Source organism: Panthera leo, chromosome A1, assembly GCF_018350215.1.
Source record: "Panthera leo isolate Ple1 chromosome A1, P.leo_Ple1_pat1.1, whole genome shotgun sequence".
Lineage (NCBI taxonomy): Eukaryota > Metazoa > Chordata > Mammalia > Carnivora > Felidae > Panthera > Panthera leo.
This window is the reverse complement of record NC_056679.1, coordinates 150,725,846-150,745,587: the sequence shown is the minus strand read 5'-3', so window position 1 is coordinate 150,745,587 and position 19,742 is coordinate 150,725,846. Positions and strand designations below refer to the sequence as shown.

At 35.3% G+C, this 19,742-nt stretch overlaps 1 long non-coding RNA gene across 1 annotated transcript in view; it reads right to left on the bottom strand.

The window, feature by feature from the left end:
• Nucleotides 1–2,400: 2,400 nt before the first annotated feature.
• Nucleotides 2,401–19,742, bottom strand: part of LOC122222468 — a 33,750-nt gene continuing 16,408 nt past the window's right edge. The window contains exons 4-5 of the long non-coding RNA XR_006203776.1: nt 3,449–3,626; nt 2,401–2,571 (exon numbers count right to left, since the gene is read on the bottom strand). This is a non-coding gene — a long non-coding RNA (uncharacterized LOC122222468). The remainder of the gene's footprint in view (nt 2,572–3,448; nt 3,627–19,742) is intronic.

Here is a 19,742-nt window from a genome sequence, read left to right as displayed (position 1 = left end):
ACTATCTTTTGAAATCTTCATTTCAATTACTTTAGTTATCAGATCTCTACATTAGGTAAATTATTGAGTTCTTTCCTTAAGAATTTATGTTCCTTTTTTTTTTTTAAGTTTATTTATTTATTTTGAGAGAGAGAAAGCATGAGTGGGGGAGGTGCAGAGAGAAAGAAGAGAGTGAAAATCCTAAGCAGGCTCCACATTGCCAGTGCTGAGCCCAACACGGGGCTTGAACCCACAAATGGTGAGATCATGACCTAAGCCGAACTCAGATGCTTAACTGACTGAGCTACCCAGGTGCCCGAAGTATTTATGTTTTTAAATCTAACCTTCCTCTCCCCCTTACCTCTTAATCTCCAGCTGTTCTTTACTGTTTACCAAATTATGGGCAATCTCAGTATGCTGGCATTTGTAGTCCTCAATCACAGGGCATTGGAACTCTCTCCCACTGCACACCTCCATGTGCCTTGAAATACAGTAGAGCTGAGGGGCCAGAGTGAGGTCCCACACATGCTGGGTTGAATTCAGTCTCATAGCAACAATATCAAGCAACCAAATTTCTGCTGTTTTCTGTTCTGCTTCTCATTGTTAGCCCAAAGTAACTAACTTTTTAAAAACTCTAAGGAAGAAAAATATTTTATTTTTCTTCTCTCTCTATGGAGACTGCTGCTTAAACTTTATGGCAAGTGAACATGCATTTTTCTTAATTCTGTGTTTCCTCTGTCTTTCAAGAGCCTATTTCCTCCTCGTTTCGAAAAATATTTTTTAGTACACACGAGCAATATATTTAATAGTCTGAGTCATGGTTATAAGGTTAATAAATGCTTAATAAAACCACCAGTTTGCTTACTTTCTGAAATGACATAAGAAAAGAAAAATATGATAACTTTTTGTGTGTGTGTAAATTCAGTACTTCTGAAAGATGCCAAATGAAAGATTGAAATCCTTCATTTATGGCACAAATAAAGTAATAAAACACAAAGCTCTATCACGGTTATTTATTAAGTATTCTTTTTATTTTAGGAATACTTTAGAGGAGGAATTCTTCATATTTAAAACCAAGAAATTAGAAATCAATAGTTTAAAAACTACGTGGTACATTTTAATTTAACATGGACTACAGCTATGGAGAAACAATTAGACTTAATTGTTTTCTGTTTACTTCTATTCCTGGAAGATTCCTAATATAGTCTTAGTGACCAATTTTCTACACATTGTTTGCAGCTTGTCAGTTTGCTTCCATTCATTAATCATTAGGGTATTTGGATGCATTAAATAGAAATATGATATATGACAGATTTGAATAATGCATATAACTTACCTTAAATACTTTGTGTGATTGCCTAGTAACTATATTTATGTATATTACATCTATATTTGTATATGTTGTATATAAATACATATACAGACATTAGAAACTACATTATAGATAGAGTGTTACATGTCTTCAGATGTAGTATATGCTTTTCTTTTTTCTTAAATGGCTCTTTTCAGTTCATTCTATGAACTAGCTATACTAATCGCAGTTAAAAACTGCCATCGCTTTTACATTGCTTATTAAGATTGGATTGGAGGAAGTGGCAGAAGGGAGGAAGGTGCAGAGGTTTGGGAAGCATTGAGGATGGTGAGGAAGTTCAGTGGCTGGGTCCAGTAGTTTCTTTACAAATTGTAATCCAATGCAGTTGTTAGCTTTGTATTTGCGATTAATTTCAGGTTATGAAAATATTTTCATTTGTTTAACATAGTAACTTGCCTTTCCCATGCTCACATTTTTATGTGAAGATGTTGAGATTTTATATATATATATATATATATATATATGTACACACATACATACATATGTGTGTGTGTGTGTGTGTGTATGTATAGAATTGATGGATATAGATACATACATATACATACAGCTAAAATTTGCTGTTGCTGCTTTCCCTGGGGTATATACCTAGAGTTGCCTATGTGATTGTAAATCAGCTGCCACATGGAGTCTCTGCCCCTTAGAATCCATTGTCTATTTACTGCCTCTATTGCATCTTGTTGCCTGTGGCATGCCTCTCCCAGATGAGTAGTCACATGGGCTCCTTATTGTGCCTTAGTTTCAGCTGCCCTGGGGGATTATTGAGTTTTCAAATCTTTAGTTTCTGTCATAGTATCCCAAACATAACCTCAAATTTAGTGAATATCAGTCCTGAACTTTTCACATAATGTGATAACAGACAAATAGAATACATTCTAACAGCATGTCTTCCACAACAGTCCTAAAGGTATATGATAGAAGAAAAGACAGTAGACATGTTTTATTTCAACATTAGCACACTTAACTGCTGTGTTATTTGTCACAAAATGGAAATATTTTATTTATGTTATTTCATTTACTTTATTCCTTAATACAACTCCATGAGGCAGGTTTCTTATTATTCCCATTTTACATGCGAATAAACTGAAGCTTAGGGAGGTTAATAATTTGCTCAAGGACACACAGATAAGAAAGAATAGGAATCTCACCAGCTCTATCAACCTCCAGAGTTTAAGCTTTTAAGCAGTGAGTGATATTTATCCAGCCCTTGAGTTACTGAAAATCTAATTAAGAGATAAACAAAAAATGAGAGAACATAGAACAGTTAGTGAGCAATTATACCCCATTGCATAAAACTGTTGCATGGTAATAACTAGCTTTCTAGTTTATAATCCAGACTATTATTTTTTAAAATTATATATATCAGAGAAGTAGAGCCCATCTAACTACACTTCTAGGAGAAGAAAAGTAATTGCAGCCTCAAAATGTGGGTGTGCTCTATAACTGAAAGGCTGAATGTTACCTAAAGATCATTTTTAAACATTATTGATGAGTTGACTCCCCTTTGTCCATTGTTTCTTATTCTCTCTGTCCTGCAGGAGATTGTCTTTCTCCTCCTAGCCTCAACACTCTGAGGACCCTCATCCCCACCCCTCACACCTCAGCACCTGGTATCTTTCAGTTCTGCAGGTAGCTTATCCATTCAGCACTCCTACTGTGCAGATGATCTTACTGTTAGACTCAGTGTGACTGTCTGTCTTCAAGAGGGAACAAGAGTTCTTTCTTAAATCAGATATTGAAATTATTACTCTTTCCTGTATTTCAGAGTTTTTCTTCTCTTTCTGTTTCATCTTAAACTAACCCTTGCTAAATACTGTCTCACTGAACTTTGATATTCTATACCTTAGAGAAGGCTTATCTGGAGAGAATCTGAGCCCAGTGCAAGACTCCATAACCTACACTTTTAGATCTGACATAGTCCACTTTCCCTGATTCCATTCAGCCAGTTCCTGAACTTGACTTGGAATGCTGTTCCTTGACCATTCTTCAGATTATCACACCAGACTGCTGCTAGGAGGCCATTAAGTTCTGTGCCATCTATCTTTCTTCAGTTTATCAGTATAGTCTTCCTGTGTACATCTGTATTATTTGCCTAGTTACCTTTTAAGTCAAATAAAGAGCCATGTCCCATTTCACTTATGTTCAGAACTTTGCGCTGTGTTGCAGATAGTTGTATCGACTTCTAGCTAATGAGACTCTCCCTGGGAAATTACAGTCTCCCAACAGAAATTCTTCTCAATTGTGGCATCAGTTTCATAGTTTTGTGTAGGTTTAACCACTGAAGAGAAAAGGATAGAGGTATTTTGAACCAGTGATCCCATTTTTTACAAGACAATTTATTTTAGAATTTCCTGCGTGGGCAAAGTTACTTAAGTAAAGTTAAGAACTGAAGACTAGATACCAAGTATTCTGCTTTTCTTTTGCTTTCAGGAAAATACCCCTAACCCTGGATTCATTGTGATATCACATCTGTGGAATAAATATTTATTGTACATACTGAACACGAAGTAGTGTCTATGATTAAAACAGGCTTTTTTTTTTACCTCAAACTGTACAGTTTGCAGCAAAAGTAATGGGAAAGAAAACATTTATAGGTATTAGAGTCCAGCTGTGCTGCTCTCTCTCTCTCTCTCTCTCTCTATATATATATATATATATATATGTATATATATATATACGTATATATATATACGTATATATATATATACATATATATATATATACATATAGATATAGATATGCTCAAAATTGCTATTCTAAGAAAGACCAATTAAAGTAAGATACAATCAAAAGTGAAAAGATAGTAGGACCTCCCTTTTAAGTGAAAAAAAAGTCCCTGGTCCAAGTAGGGAGTGCTGACTTGGAAAAATTGGTAGTTTGACACTGTGAAAGAAATAAAATTGTCATGAACAAAGGTGAAAAGGGATTATATTTGTCAAGAAGGAACTCCTACTGGATGAACTGTCTGAGGGCTGTGGCATGTCACATCTTGTCTTGGAGAGTTAATGACTGGTAATGTTGAAGGAATAGGTCTTTTGTCAGATCATTACAGCAGTCCCAGTTACATCTGCCTCAAGAGGTAATGACTGGTTCAGATAAGGGGCCCAAATACTTCACGTGAAACATGACTCAATCCAATCACCTCATCCCTGATTAGGAGAGGGAAGCCAAGGCAGTCTTATCTAGAAAGCACTGAGGGTAAGCCCTAGGGTGAGAACACAAAAGCTGCTTATGGTCCTTAGGAACTGAGGGCTGAAGAGTTTGCATGGCCTCCAATTCTGTGCATGTAGTAGATTATACTTTGCTCAGCCTTTCTCTACTATAGAATATACTCTTCGTAAGCATTCTGAAAAAGTAAAAATTGAAAATTAAAACTGGTGAATTAAGCGGGGCTAGATAAAAGATGGCATTGCTCCTTAGAAGAAAGGATAAGACCCTACACAGTTTAGGTACCTCAAGAATATCAGGAAAACAATGAGGGAAATTGTCTCTTTCTAAGAGTGCCAGAGGTCAAATTTAATGCATGGGTATAATGAAGGAACATTGGTATTTCTCAACTCTTACTACATCCCAGATATTGATGTGTTTCTAGAATTCATCTACTAATCTTAACATGAGGAGGACACAGAAAGACTCCTAATGAGAAAAACACCAAAGCACATCATTAGCATGGAAAATAAATATTCCTCTAAACTGCACCTTAACAGTTAATTTAAAAGATATTTTCTTATGGTTTTAAAAAAATGATAAAAGTTTAAAATGGAACAGTGCCTAGTTCACTACACAACTCATGGTAGGTGATCAGCAGATGTTAGTGTCATCTTACTCCCTTAATCAAAAAGAATTAATAACCTTCATCCCAATTATAAAGTAGGTCAATTATAGAAATTTGGAAAGTTCTAAAAAGCATGAAAGAGAAAAAAAATCACCTTAATTCCACTATTCAAAGGTAAATACTTGAGATAGTGCTTATTCATTTTCTTACCAACATTCTAAATACTTCACACACACACACAAATCATTGAGCAAACTTCTTTTTGTGATTCCTCCAATAGTTAGATTTCAGGGCTAACAGTGATCCTTTAAAGAAACATAGTGAGATTCATCACACTGTATAAGTGAAGGGGATTGTAACAGAGGTGATAAGAGCTTTAAAAATTAGGTTCCACAAGACAGGGATGTCCACTCTCGCCACTGTTATTCAACATAGTATTGGAAGTCTTAGCCTCAGCAATCATACAACACAAAGAAATAAAAGGCATCCAAATCGGCCAGGAGAAGATCACACTTTCACTCTTTGCAGATGATATGATACTCTATATGGAAAACCCAAAAGATTCCACCAAAAAATGGCTAGAACTGATCCCCGAAGTCAGCAAAGTCACAGGATATAAATCAATGCACAGAAATCGGTTGCATTCCTATACACCAATAATGAAGCAACAGAAAGGGAAATCAAGGAATCTATCCCATTTACAACTGCACCAAAACCATAACATACTTAGGAATAAATCTAACCAAAGAGGTGAAAAACTTATACACTGAAAACTGTAGAAAGCTTAGGAAAGAAATTGAAGAAGACACAAAAAAATGGAAAAATATTCCATGCTCCTGGATAGGAAGAACAAATATTGTTAACATGTCAATACTACCCAAAGCAATCTACATATTCAATGCAATACCTATCAAAATAATACCAGCATTCTTCACACAGTTAGAACAAACAATCCTAAAATTTGTATGGAACCAGAAAAGACCCCGAATAGCAAAAGCAACCTTGAAAAAGAAAATCAAAGCAGGAAGCATCACAATCCTGGACTTCAAGCGGTATTACAGAACTGTAATCATCAAGACAGCATGGTACTGGCACCAAAACAGACACTCAGATCAATGGAACAGAATAGAGAACACAGAAATGGACCCACAAATGTATGGCCCACGAATTTTTGACAAAGCAGGAAAGAATATCCAATGGGATATCCAAAGACTATCCAATGGACAGTCTCGTCAGCAAGTGGTGCTGGGAAAACTGGATGGTGACATGCAGAAGAATGAACGTGGATCACTTCCTTAGACCATACACAAAAATAAACTCAAAATGGATGAAAGACTTAAACGTAAGACAGGAAGCCATCCAAATCCTCAAGGAGAAAGCAGGCAAACCCTCTTTGACCTTGGCCATAGCAACTTCTTACTCAACACGTCTCTGGAGGCAAGGGAAACAAAAGCAAAAATGAACTATTGGGACCTCATCAAAATAAAAACTTCTGCACGGTGAAGGAAACAATCAGCAAAACTAAAAGGCAACCCATGGAATGGGAGAAGATATTTGTAAACGACATATCAGATAAAGGGTTAGTATCCAAAATCTATAAAGAACTTGCCAAACTCAACACCCAAAAAACAAATCATCCAGTGAAGAAACGGGCAAAAGACATGAATCGACACTTCCATTCCAAAGAAGACATCCAGATGGCCAACAGACACATGAAAAAATGCTCACTATCACTCATCATCCGGGAAATACAAATCAAAACCACAACAAGATATCACCTCACACTGGTCAGAGTAGCTAACATTAACAACTCAGGCAACAACAGATGTTGGCAAGGATGTGGAGAAACAGGATCTCTTTGGCACTGCTGGTGGGAATGCAGGCTTGTGCAGCCACTCTGGAAAACAGTGTGGAGGTTCCTCAAAAAATTAAAAATAGAACTACCCCATGACCCAGCAATAGTACTACTACATATTTTTCCAAGGGATACAGGTATGCTGTTTCGAAGAGGCACATGCACCCCCATATTCGTAGTAGCACTATCAACAATAGCCAAAGTATGGAAAGAGCCCAAATGTCCACTGACGGATGAATGGATAAAGAAGATGTTGTGTATACACACACACACACACACACACACACACACACACACACAATGGAGTATTACTCAGCAATCAAAAAGAATGAAATCTTGTCATTTGCAACCATGTGGATGGAACTAGAGGGTATTATGCTAAGCAAAATTAGTCAGTCAGAGAAAGACAAATATCCTATGACTTCACTCATATGAGGACTTTAAGACACAGAAGAGATGAACATAAGGGAAGGGAAGCAAAAATAATTTAAAAACAGGGACAAGGACACAACATAAGAGACTCTGAAATATGGAGAACAAACAGAGGGTTACTGGAGGGGTTGTGGGAGGGTTGATGGGCTAAATGGGTAAGGGACATAAGGCATCTACTCCTGAAATCATTGTTGCACTACATGCTAACTAATTTGGATGCAAATTAAAAAATAAGTAAATTATTTTTAAAAATTAGTTTCCATCCTTGGCAAAGGGAGAAGAGCTCCTATTTATCCCAACTGTTCCACAGATAACAAAAATACATATGGAGAAAATATGAAAAACAATTATCTGAAGACATGGGAATATGACCAAAAGCAATAAAAACTGGAAGGGACAGGAAAAAATTAATTGATAGAGTTAATGACACTAAGTAAGCTTCCTATTTTTGTGGTATTTTTGGCCAGCTGGTGTCATACTTGGTAACTAAAAACTAGATAGAAACCTGCTGTCTTACTGCCTTAAATAACTAATATTCAATTAGGCTAAAAATTTTGAGTAAGTAGACACAGAGGAACAAAAAAAAAAAAAAAAAAACTGATGAAAAAAAACCAAATAGAAAACAAGTAATAAAGTCATAAAATTAAATACCACCAGATAATAGTTATATTAAGTATAAATTGGTCCAGCTAAAAAGCAGCAAACAAAAAACCAAAAAAAACTCTTTGAAAGGATTAACAAAAGTGATAAACAGCTAGCTGAATGATCAAGAGAAAATAAAGAGAAAACACAAGTTTTCAGTGTCAAGAATAAAGGGTATATCACTACAGATTTTAAAGACAGTAAATGGATACTAAAGAAATATGTAAATATCTTTATGCCAATAAACATAACAATTTAAATGACAGAGACAAATTTTTTTAAATATTACTTTCTTTAAAGGGATGCCTGGGTGGCTCAGTCAGCTAAGCATCCTACTTTGGCTCAGGTCATGATCTCAAGGTTCATGGCTTTGAGCCCCATGTTGGGTTCTGTGCTCACAGCTCAAGAGCCTGGAGCCTGCTTTGGATTCTGTGTCTGCATCTCTCTCTGCCCTTCCCCTGCTTGCTCTTTCTCTCTCTCAAAAATAAACATTAAAATTTTTTTAATAATAAAATATAACTTACTCTAAAGACAAAAAAATGAAAAAGAAAATCTGAATAGCCCTTCAACTGAAGAAACTGATTTTTTTTTTGTGAAAAACCTTCCCATAAAGAAAGCTCTAGGCTTAGATAATTTCATTGGTGAATCCTATTAAACATTTAAAGAAGAAATAACACCTGCCATATATAAACTCTTTTAGGAAAGGTAGCAGGAGGGAGCACTTCTCAAATAAGTAAAATGTAGCTATTTTAAAAGCAGTGCAATATAATTTTAACAGAGAAAACATTAGACATTTGAGCCTTTAACAAAGTAAGAAAGTTAACTTTCTTAGTTCATTCGGGCTGCTATAACAAAGTACCACAGAATGAGTAACATAAACAGAAATTCCTTACCGTTCTAGGGGCTTGGGGAGTCCAAGATCAAGGCACCAGGATGGTTGCATTCTGATGAAGGTACCTTCCTGATTCAGAGCCCGTGCCTTCTTCCTGTGCCCTCACAAGGTAGAAGGGGCAAGGGATTGCTGTGGGATTTTTTATAAGAACACTAATTTCATTCATAAGGACTCCATGTGACCTAAGCACCTCCCCAAAACCCCATCTCCTAATGCCATTATCTTTGGAGGTTAGGGTTTGAACGTATGAATTTGGAGAGGAAACAAAAAATTCGGATCATAGCACTATCGTTTCTAGTATATAAACAACAGCAAAAGGGATACGAAGAGTTCTCTACATGGTTTAATAGTTCACATTTTCCTTTTGTATTTTAAAAGGTAGCTTTATTATTGTTTCTTTGCTCATAAGTTGAATAAGTTATAAATATACAGAGTAAAGAAAACAAACAAAATAATAATACAAGCTTTAACAGTTACAAGAATGTAGACAATGAAAGGGAAAATCTCCTTCACTTGCCATCCTCTAGTCTCCATTTCCTTTCCCCAGAGGCAACCAGTCTTTTAATTTCTTTTTAGTTTTTATGTTGATATCCTCTGCATGCATAAGTATATATGTATGTATTTATATATATCTATATCTATATCTATATATTTATATATATATATCTATATATATCTATATCTATATATATATCTATCATTTTTAAGAGACTTCCTTAAAATATAAAATAGTGGAGGGGTGCCTGGATGGCTCAGTCGGCTAAGCGTCCGACTTCAGCTCAGGTCACGATCTCGCAGTTCGTGGGTTTGAGCCCCGCGACAGGTGCTGTGCTGACAGCTCAGAACCTGGAGCCTATTTCAGATTCTGTGTCTCCCTCTCTCTCTGACCTTTCCCCGTTCATGCTCTATCTCTCTCTGTCTCAAAAATAAATAAACATTAAAAAAAATTAAATAAAAAAATATAAAATAGTGGAACATTTTAAAATTATTTAAGTAATCATTTGACCACTTTATTTTCTCTCTGTATTCTCTGTTATACTTCTCAAGACAGGGGGAATTGGATAGTCATGGGTACTTTTGGGAACTGGTGAGGGGGCAATTGAATTGAGGAAATCATTTAATTTGTATTTAGGGGAATATATTTGGGTGGTTCATAGTCAATTTGTGAAGTTAACTTTTCTTACCAACACTCCCTCATGTAGGAAAAGACTTAGGAATTCTCCTTCTCACTGTGCTGACTCATCCAGGAAAACTGTGGAGCCTGGAGTTGTGATGTGAGTGTCTCATCTACCTAGCGCTAGAGGTTATATAGATAGCATGAGGTGGTGGAAGATGAATAAGGTTGATATATACACAGCTAGAAGACAGTTTGTAGATTAGTCTTCCAATAATCAGAAATTGAAAATTATAGGGATGCTTGGGTGGCTCGGTCGATTAAGCATCCGACTCTTGATTTTGGCTCAGGTCATGGTCTCAAGGTTCATGGGTTAGATAGAGCTTTGCATCCGGCTCTGCACTTACAGTTTGAAGCCTGTTTGGGATTCTGTCTCCCTCTCGGCCCTTCCCCCGCTTGCTCTCTATCTCTCGCTCAAAATCAAAATAATAATAATAAAAAAAGAAATGCAAAATTTTAAAGAAAGTAAATGAAGAGTAAAAAGTACTATAGAAATTCCAGGCAAATGGGGCACCTGGGTGGTTCAGTTGGTTAAGCATCCAGCTTCCACTCACGTCATGATCTCAGGGTTCATGGGTTCAGCCTGACTCGGTGTCAGGCTCTGTGCTGCCAGCTCAGGGCCTGGAGCCTGCTTTGGCTTCTGTGCCTCCCTCTCTCTCTGCCCCTCCTCCACTTGTGCATGCTCTCTCTTTCTCTCTCTGTCTCAAAAGTAAATAAATAAACATTTAAAAAAAGAGAAATTCCAAACAATTAATAAAAATAATATATTATTTTTTCTGAATTATTTTACATTTGTGAACCTATCTTTATTTAAGATTTATAAACTTGTGGGGTGCCTGGCTGTCTAAGTCTGTAGAGCAGGTGACTTTTGATCTCAGGGTTGTGAGTTTGAGCCCCACATTGAGTATAGAGATCTCCTTAAAAAAAAAAAAAAGTTTAAAGATGTATAAATTTGTAAAATTTTACAATTTGTTCTGATTTCTTTTTCTCATTCTAAATATTCACTTTTTATCCAACTTTTAATTTTTGAATTTCAAATTGTTTTAAAGAGAAACCCCAAAGTTGTATAAGCTTCAGACTGTACAAAAATTAGATCTTCCCTGTTTAAGTTGTAGGAGAAACTAGGGAAGAAAGACGTGAAATTGATCAAGGGCAGGATACAGATGCCCCTTAATTCTATACTTTAAGCGAAAAAGAAGAAATATATATATATATATATATATATATATATATATATATATATACACACATACATATACATATATATTTATAATGGAAGTTAAAATTTAAATGTCTAAAAGCAGAATACAGTAAGATACATAATTTCTAAGCCACTAAAACAAGAATGCAAGCTTGACTAATTCCACAGAAGGTAAGAAAGAAAAAAAAAGTAAATAATATAAAATAAAATGGCAGGAAGAAATATAATCACAATAAATATAAATAAGTTAAATCCTCCTTATTAAATAAAACCCACGTCTCTTGGGCTTTCAAAAATCTAGCTGTATACTTTTGAAAAGAGTAAGGAAAATGGGCTTTGAATTATATTGGAATACACTTCTATCAGAATCACCTAGGAACTTAATTCTAGAATCACATAGGAAAGTCATTACATTAGAATCAGGGGGTAGACTTTGGGATAAAAGGATTTCCTTTTTCAGGACTGTAGAAATTAAGTAGATATGTTTGGTATATCTGGCACTGACACTATGACTGCTTCTGGAGAACGAAATGGGGTACTGATGAACAGGGTAGAAGGTCCATTTACTTCCACTCTTCACCATATGCTTTTTGGGGCCCTTTTGAACTTAGTCTCATCTTTTTTTTAATTTGTTTTTTTTTTTACCAGTTGAAAAATTGTTTACCAATTGAATAATTGTAATGCTTACTCAAATAATTAATAGGTTAAATAGAATATTTGGGAGAGGTCATCACCCATATGCAATTATGTGATTTATGACAAAGGTTCAAGTCAGGGGAGGAGAGGGTGATTTTTTAATTAAATGATTCTGGATCAAAAGGAGTTCTATATGAAAAAAAGAACCCTGACCCCTTCCTCACACTATATATAAAATTAACTTAAAATGGATAAAGATCTAATGTGAAGAGTAAAACAAAGAAACTTCTAAAAGAAAACGTAAGAGAATAGCTTCATACCTTTAAGGTAGCCAATGTTTTCTTAAATGCAAAAAGCACTAACTATGGAGGAAGAGACTAATAAAATAGACTTCATTAAAATTAAGCTCTTTTGGTAAATAAACCTATCTTAATAAAAGGGTAGGGAGATTGCTGCCCTGGAAGGTCCGTAGTTCTGGCATTTGCAGAGGCCCTACCTATAAGAACTACTAAGTGTAATTTGTGGTCCTTTTGGAAAGGACGTGGCTTTGGGGAAAAAATCTCTTTAAAAGACAATTGGGACAATTATGGGTGTTTGAGTATAGATGAACTATTAAAGAATGTACTTAGTTTTAGAGATACATGCTGAAGTTTTAAGGAGTGAACTATATCTAATTAATTTTAAAATGTTTCAGTAAATATAAGATAAAGCAAGCATGGCAAAATGTGAAATTTGTCCAATATAGACAATGGCATGTGGGTCCTCACTTTTCTTTATTATTCTGTGATTGAAAATAGGAACTTCAATAAAAGAAGGGAAAAAATTAAGATCTTTTGTTTATCAAAAGACACCTTTAATAGCATCAGAAAACAATCCACTGAGTGGAAGAAAAACCTAAAACAACTATTGACAAAGGACTTACATCCAAAATGTATAAATCACTATTAAAAATTAAAAAAAAAGACAACTCAATGTTTTAAAAAATGGGTAAGACTTGAATAGCCACTTCAAAAATGTAGATATCTAAATGGTCAACAAGCAGATGAAGAAGGATTCAATATCATTCTTTATGAGGGAAATACAAATTAAAACCATAATCAGTTACCAGTATATATGAAAGCTTTCAAAATCAGATTTCAAAAATCGGATACCACAACTCTTGTACATTGCTGGTAAGGTGTAAATCCATGTGACTCCTCTGCTCCTATCATTTCTATTTCCCCTACTCTCACTAGCAAGTTCTTATCATGCCACAAAATCCCTTTACTCATCATAAGGTGATAACTTTTCCTTTGTAGTTCAACCACCAATATCGAGCACATAATAATAGTTAAGTGTATAAATCTGTATTCCCTCCTTTCTTATTTATTCGTCCTACCTTTACTTTCTGTATGCTCCTTAGTTCCTTATTATAAATCAAAGGGGCCTGTGTTTCCTCACTTATTAATGAAGGGATTCTCAATCTATCATATTCAGCTTAACAGGTAAATGGTTTTGCATTGATGTTACTAGCAGAGACATCATTTGGATAGCTCCTTAAAGACAGAAAACTTAACGTTTTGTATTACCCTTCAGGGGCTCTGTATGTACTAATCACTCTATAAGGAAGTTATAAATTTAACATGATTATGGTCAGAAAAAAATGACCAAGATATTATGGAAGTGAAGTTGCTCTCATAGTCTTGGCATGACAGGGGAATGACCGTCCTATTTTGTCTTGGTGTCACTTTCATTCTTTTTTTTTTTTTAATTTAACATGTATTTATTTTTGAGAGAGAGAGAGAGAGAGACAGAGTGTGAGCAGCGGAGGGCAGAGAGAGAGGGAGACACAGAATCCGAAGCAGTCACTAATGGGGCTCCTCATACGGGATACACTAACTTATGGTGGGAATTACTAAATGCTCATTAGCAAAGCATTTCTGCAGTGGGGTATATAATAAAAAGCACTTATGTTGATTTTTATTTTCAAAGATTAATCATTTAAATCTGTATTATAGAGTCATTTTGAGAATTATGTGAGTTAATAATTTCAAACACTTAGGACAAGTGCCTGGCACATGGTAAAGCTGTCAGTAAATGTCATGGTGATGATGATGATGATGATGAATATCATCATCATCTAAAAATTTCAGATAGATTCATTCTTCTATGATTATCATGTCCTGGACACTGAGGCAGATTCCACTGATACCAGATTCCTCTTCAGAGCTAAAGATCTTGTTTCTCCAACTGCTGGGAATGCTGTTGGCTCACAGCTCTGAAGGTGTGAGCTTTATGCAGGAACTGCCTGTCCAAGGTCACATGCACTCGCTGGGGGCAGTCTTTATCTAATGACTGGTTATTGATGAGTATAAATATGCCCGGCTCCCTACCTCAACTTGGAATACCTCTGAAGGGCCACCCTGGCTTCAGAGCCATCCAGAAGGTTGGCTTAGGCTTTGTTATAACTCTATCACAGCCCAAATTCTCTCTCTACCCAATCCGGCATTTTACCTGCATTAAAATTCCCTAATAAGTTTTCCTGAAATGCAAATCTCTGTCTCAGGTTCTGCTTTCCAGGGCACATAACTAGAAACATCAATTGTTACTTAGTGGATTAAAAGACTCCATTAACAAATGTATCCTTTTTTATTCACTGCTAATTATTAACACAAGGTTCAACTTTGATGTATATATATATATATATATATATATATATATATATATATATATAATTAAAAGATTAGACATTTGAGATCTTAAGTTGGTGGCAGAGACTAACAGAATAAATTATTAAATGAAATGTTTATCGTATTAAATATATCTATTTTTAAGTTTATTTATTTTGAGAGAGAGAGCATGAGAGAGCATGATTGGGGGAGAGGCAGAGAAAGAGGGAGAGAGAGAATCCCAAGTTGGTGGGGAAGAGGTGCTCGATCCCACCAACCCTGAGATCATGACCTGAACTGAAACCAAAAGTTGGATGCTTAACCAGGTGCTGCCTAAATATATTCTTATTGGAAAAGCTGGCAACATATTCAGCTATTTATCTGGTGAATAGAAAGCATGAAAGGACATGTAAAGTTTTTGTTTTGCTTTTTGAAAACTTTTATTTAAAAAATTTTTTTCAATACTTTTTAAAAAGTTTCTATATGTATTTTGAGAGAGAGAGAGCGTGCACCGGAGGGGCAGAGAGAGGGAGAGAGAGAATCCCAAGCAGCTCTGAGCTGTCAGCACAGAGCCTGGTGCGGAACTCCATCCCACCAACTGTGCTTAACCAACTGAGCCAGCCAGGCGCCCCTGTTTTTTGAAAACCTTGAACACAGGCAAAGTTAGTATACAGATTCTATTTGTCATGACAGGTTAGGTGATGCTGCAGTAATAAGCTGTAACAAAATCTTAGAGTCTTACACATAAAAGTTCTTATTCAGGCAAATCTACTAAAAGTCCAGGAACTTCTCCAGGGCAGCCCTTCATGTGGTGTCTCAACACTCAAGACCCACTTTGTTTTTTTGGTATCTCCATTTCATCGTGCTGCTTCAGGATTCTTTGTTCCAGGAAGGACAGCATGGTGAATAGTGCACTGGAAGTGACACAATGCCTCTGGCCATTGTCTATCTTTAGACCTAGTAACAGGACCCCATCTAATTTGTAGAACTAAGAAATGCATATAACCATTTACATATCCAGGAAAAGGAAGAGAATTGAAAATATTGGTAAACGTTGGTAATGTCAGTCACAAGGACAGTCTCAGACACTAAGAGAGGCTAATATTTTAGTATCCATAAGGGTCATCTTATAAGACATTTCACTCTTGAAACAAACTCTCTGTATAGATCTTATGCTAGCACTGGAATTAATTTTAAGCTCTTGTGTTTATCATGAAATTTGAACAATAGTAAGTTTAGTTAACTATAAACAAAGACAATCAACAGCTAAAGTAGAACCTGACAAGACATGGGTAGTCTCTTCAGTCATAAGATAAATAGTAAAAAACAGATCACAATTGAGTGAGCTGTGAAAATTTATGTAAAAATCTCTTCCAGAGGCTTCCTTGAAAATGTGATGTAAAATTTAAAAACAAGAACAAAATATAAATAAAAATGCGATGTGCCTGAATTTATTTCACATTTGACCATTTACACCTCTAAAGAAAAGGAGTAAAATTACCATCAAGTAAGTATACCTCACACCCTTCTTTCTATACCATTCTTCAACAAGAAAAAATGTTTCATATGAGAAACATTTCACATTATTGATTACAAGACAGTTCAGAGCTAAACATAAAAAAAGTCAATGAAAACAAAAATTGAATATAGATACATATTTCCTTGCTTTCCAGAAACTCGAAGAAAAACATAAATTTCTGTGTGTTTGTTTAGTTCTATAAAATTTACCACATATCAGAGATTAATGTAGTGTTCATTACAATTAGGATATAAAACTATTCCATTACTCCGAAGTAACTCCCTCCTGCTACCCCTTTATAGTCACACCTTCCCTCTAACTCTAACCACTGGCCCAACTGATGTGTTCTCCATCACTATAATTTTGCTATTTTGAGGCTGTTATAGAAATGGAATTGTATCATATGTAACTTTTTGATACTGGCTTTTTTTCAGTCAGTATAATGGCCTTGAGACCCATATAAGTTTTTGTGTGTATGTTAATAGTTTGTTCCTTTTTTATTGCTGAGTAGTATTCCATGATATGAATGTACCACAGTTTACTCATTCACCCATTGGGTGGTCTCCAGTTGGCTGTCATAAAGATTTAATGAAAATCTATACACAGTGGCACCTAGATGGCTCATTCAGACCTCCAACTCTTGATCTCAGCTCAGGTCATGGTCTCACAGTTCATGATATTGAGCCCCAGGTGGGGCTCTATGCTAACAGCATGGGGCCTGCTTAGGATTCTCTCCCTCTCTCTCTGCCCCTCTCCAGCTTGCATTCTCTTCCTCTCTCTCAAAATAAATAAACTGTAAAAAAATCTGGACACAGATTTTTGTACAAATTTAAATGTTCATTTCTCTAGAGTAAATATCCAGTAGTTGGATTGCTGGGTATTATGGTAAGTTTATGTTTAACTTCAGAAGAAACTGCCAAACTGTTTTCTAGAGTAGCTATATCATTTAACATTCCCACCAACAAAGAACGAGAGATACAGTTGCTCCATATCTTGGCAGTACTTGGTATCATAAATATTTTTAATGTTAGTTAGCCATTCTAACAAGTGTGTGGTGGTATGTCATTGTGGGGTTAATTTGCATTTTCCTAACGGCCAATGATGTTGGACTGTAATGCTTTACACTTACATAGTGTTTTGCAATTTTACAAATATTCAATTAATTCTCACAAGTATAGCTATGTATTTCAAGTGATAAAAGGCTGATATTATGTAAATCTGGAAAAGACAGACAAATGTAATTACACCAATGCAGAATCAAAACAATTTAAAACTCAAAAGGAACTGGAGGTAATTTAGTCAAACTTCTCCATTTTACAGAGAATAGAGTCTCAGAGAGGTTAAATGATTTCTCACACAGCAGGAATCATACAAAAACCACACTTCTGTTGCTCGAATCTCTTCTATAATGTCCAGTCAAGTAGGTGACAATTTATGCTTGAATCCTTCAAGTGACTGGGAATTCACTCTTTTTTTTTTTTTTTACCCAGTTCTGTTACGAAGTGTTTCTTGACATTGGGCTGAAATGGCCTATAAACAAGTGAACAAGTCTGTAAGTGTTTTGACATTGAGCTAAAATGGCTTACTACAGCTCCTGCCAATGGATCTGGTTTCATCCTCTGAGACTTTCCTGAAGAAATGTGGTCCCTTTCCACATGACAGTACTTCACATATTTGAAGACAGCCATCATGCTCTCTAGGCTAAACATTTACATTTTCCTCTAACCATGTCTTAGATGAGCTCCTTTATCATTCTTCTTGCTTGTATTAAAACGGGTTCTAGATTTCTTACAGAGCAAAATACTGTACAAAATATTTCTAGTAACACAGCCAGAGTGTATACATTTTCCAATTATACATATTCACTGTAGGAGATAATGAAATTTCCTTGCCTTTCACATAGTGTGACTATTTTAAAAATTTAAGCTGAATACTTTATTTTTAAAATTGCATTTTTGGGGGATGTTTTATATGCACATGGCACAAATTCAAAACATCCAAGATGGTTTACAGTGAGAAGTCATGATCGTTAGCCTTCTAGTTATATTAGCCTTCTAATATAATATAATATAATATAATATAATATAATATAATATAATAAATATATTGCACACATCCTATTTTTAAGACACATAATATTGATTATGATTATGACATCCCATCATATAGGCTATACATATCTTTTAAATCATTTAATCTTAAATTTTTTGCTGATATAAATAATCTGTTATGGACTTCCTTATGTGTACTTTATGGATATATTTTAGATTATTTCTTAAAGCAGTTTCCTAGAAAAAAATAGCTACATAGTATAGTGTGACTTATATATAATGACTTTCCAGGGGTACCTGGGTGGCTCAGTCGGTTGGGCATCCAACTTCAGCTCAGGTCATGAACTCACAGTTCATAGGTTGGAGCCCTGTATCGGGTTCTGTGCTGACAGCTCAGAGCCTGGAGCCTGCTTCGGATTCTGTGTCTCATTCTCTCTCTGCCCCTCCCCCACTTGTGCTCTGTCTTTCTCTGTCTCTCAAAAATAAATAAATGTAAAAAAAAAATTAATTAAAAAAATAACTTTCAAAAAAATTACCATTTCATGTTTATTCCAATGGTATTCCATTTCACCACATCTCTGCATACATGGAATACTATTATTTATTGATTTTCTTTAAATTTGTTGTCTTGATTGGCTTGTAATTGAGAATGAATGCATTTTTAAAACATGTTTTTATATCTTTATTGGCGATTTGTATTCCCCCCTTAGGGTGTTTAAGACCTTGTTAAGTTTTAGAAAATCAATTTGTGTGAGCTAGAATAAGAATATCAGCCCATGATCATATTCTTGAAAACTATTTTCTTTCCAGTTTATTAAACTCCTAAAGGTGTTTTACACACACATTAGGGTCTGTCCATCCCGCTACTATATGTAGTTAATTTTTAAAGAATTTTTACCAAATATAAGGCTTTACAATGAACACTTATGTTATAATACAGTTTATCTCTTTATAAGTCTGTTTCAGTCAACAGATTTTAAACTGCTGCAATCCAAGGGCAATACTTTAATCATCTTTCGAAAGCCTAATATAGAGTTTTATACAAAGTAAATGTTCCGTAAATTTGTGACATCTAAATGAGGGAATAAACTTAAAAATCCCTACTAGTTTGTTAGATTCTGCATGCATGGTTACAGACTTCCCAAATTTTATAAATTCTAATCATGACTATCTAGAATTTAGCCCAGAGTCAACATTAAGCTGTTCAAAGGCTTGCAAAATATTCTACCCTTTCCAACTTTAAACTGGGTAAAAACTTGATAAATATGTGTTCTGTATTCTCTCTCAAGTCAATGAAATGCAGTGTTGACCCAGATAGGGTTTGCGATTCTATACTAAAAAACCTCTGGAGATGCTGACTGCCATCTAGAATTCAGTACCCTTCGGGTGTTAAGTCATTCCCTGAAGGTACTATCATGTAGCTCCTCCCACCCCCCTACCCCTGGCCCCAGTTACTCATAAGTATAGACAAAAAATGTCAGTAATGCCTGTTGGGCACAGATAAATATTGTCTACTGTATATTTTATTGGTGTACTAGTCTAGTAACCCTCAGAAAAAAATACAATTAG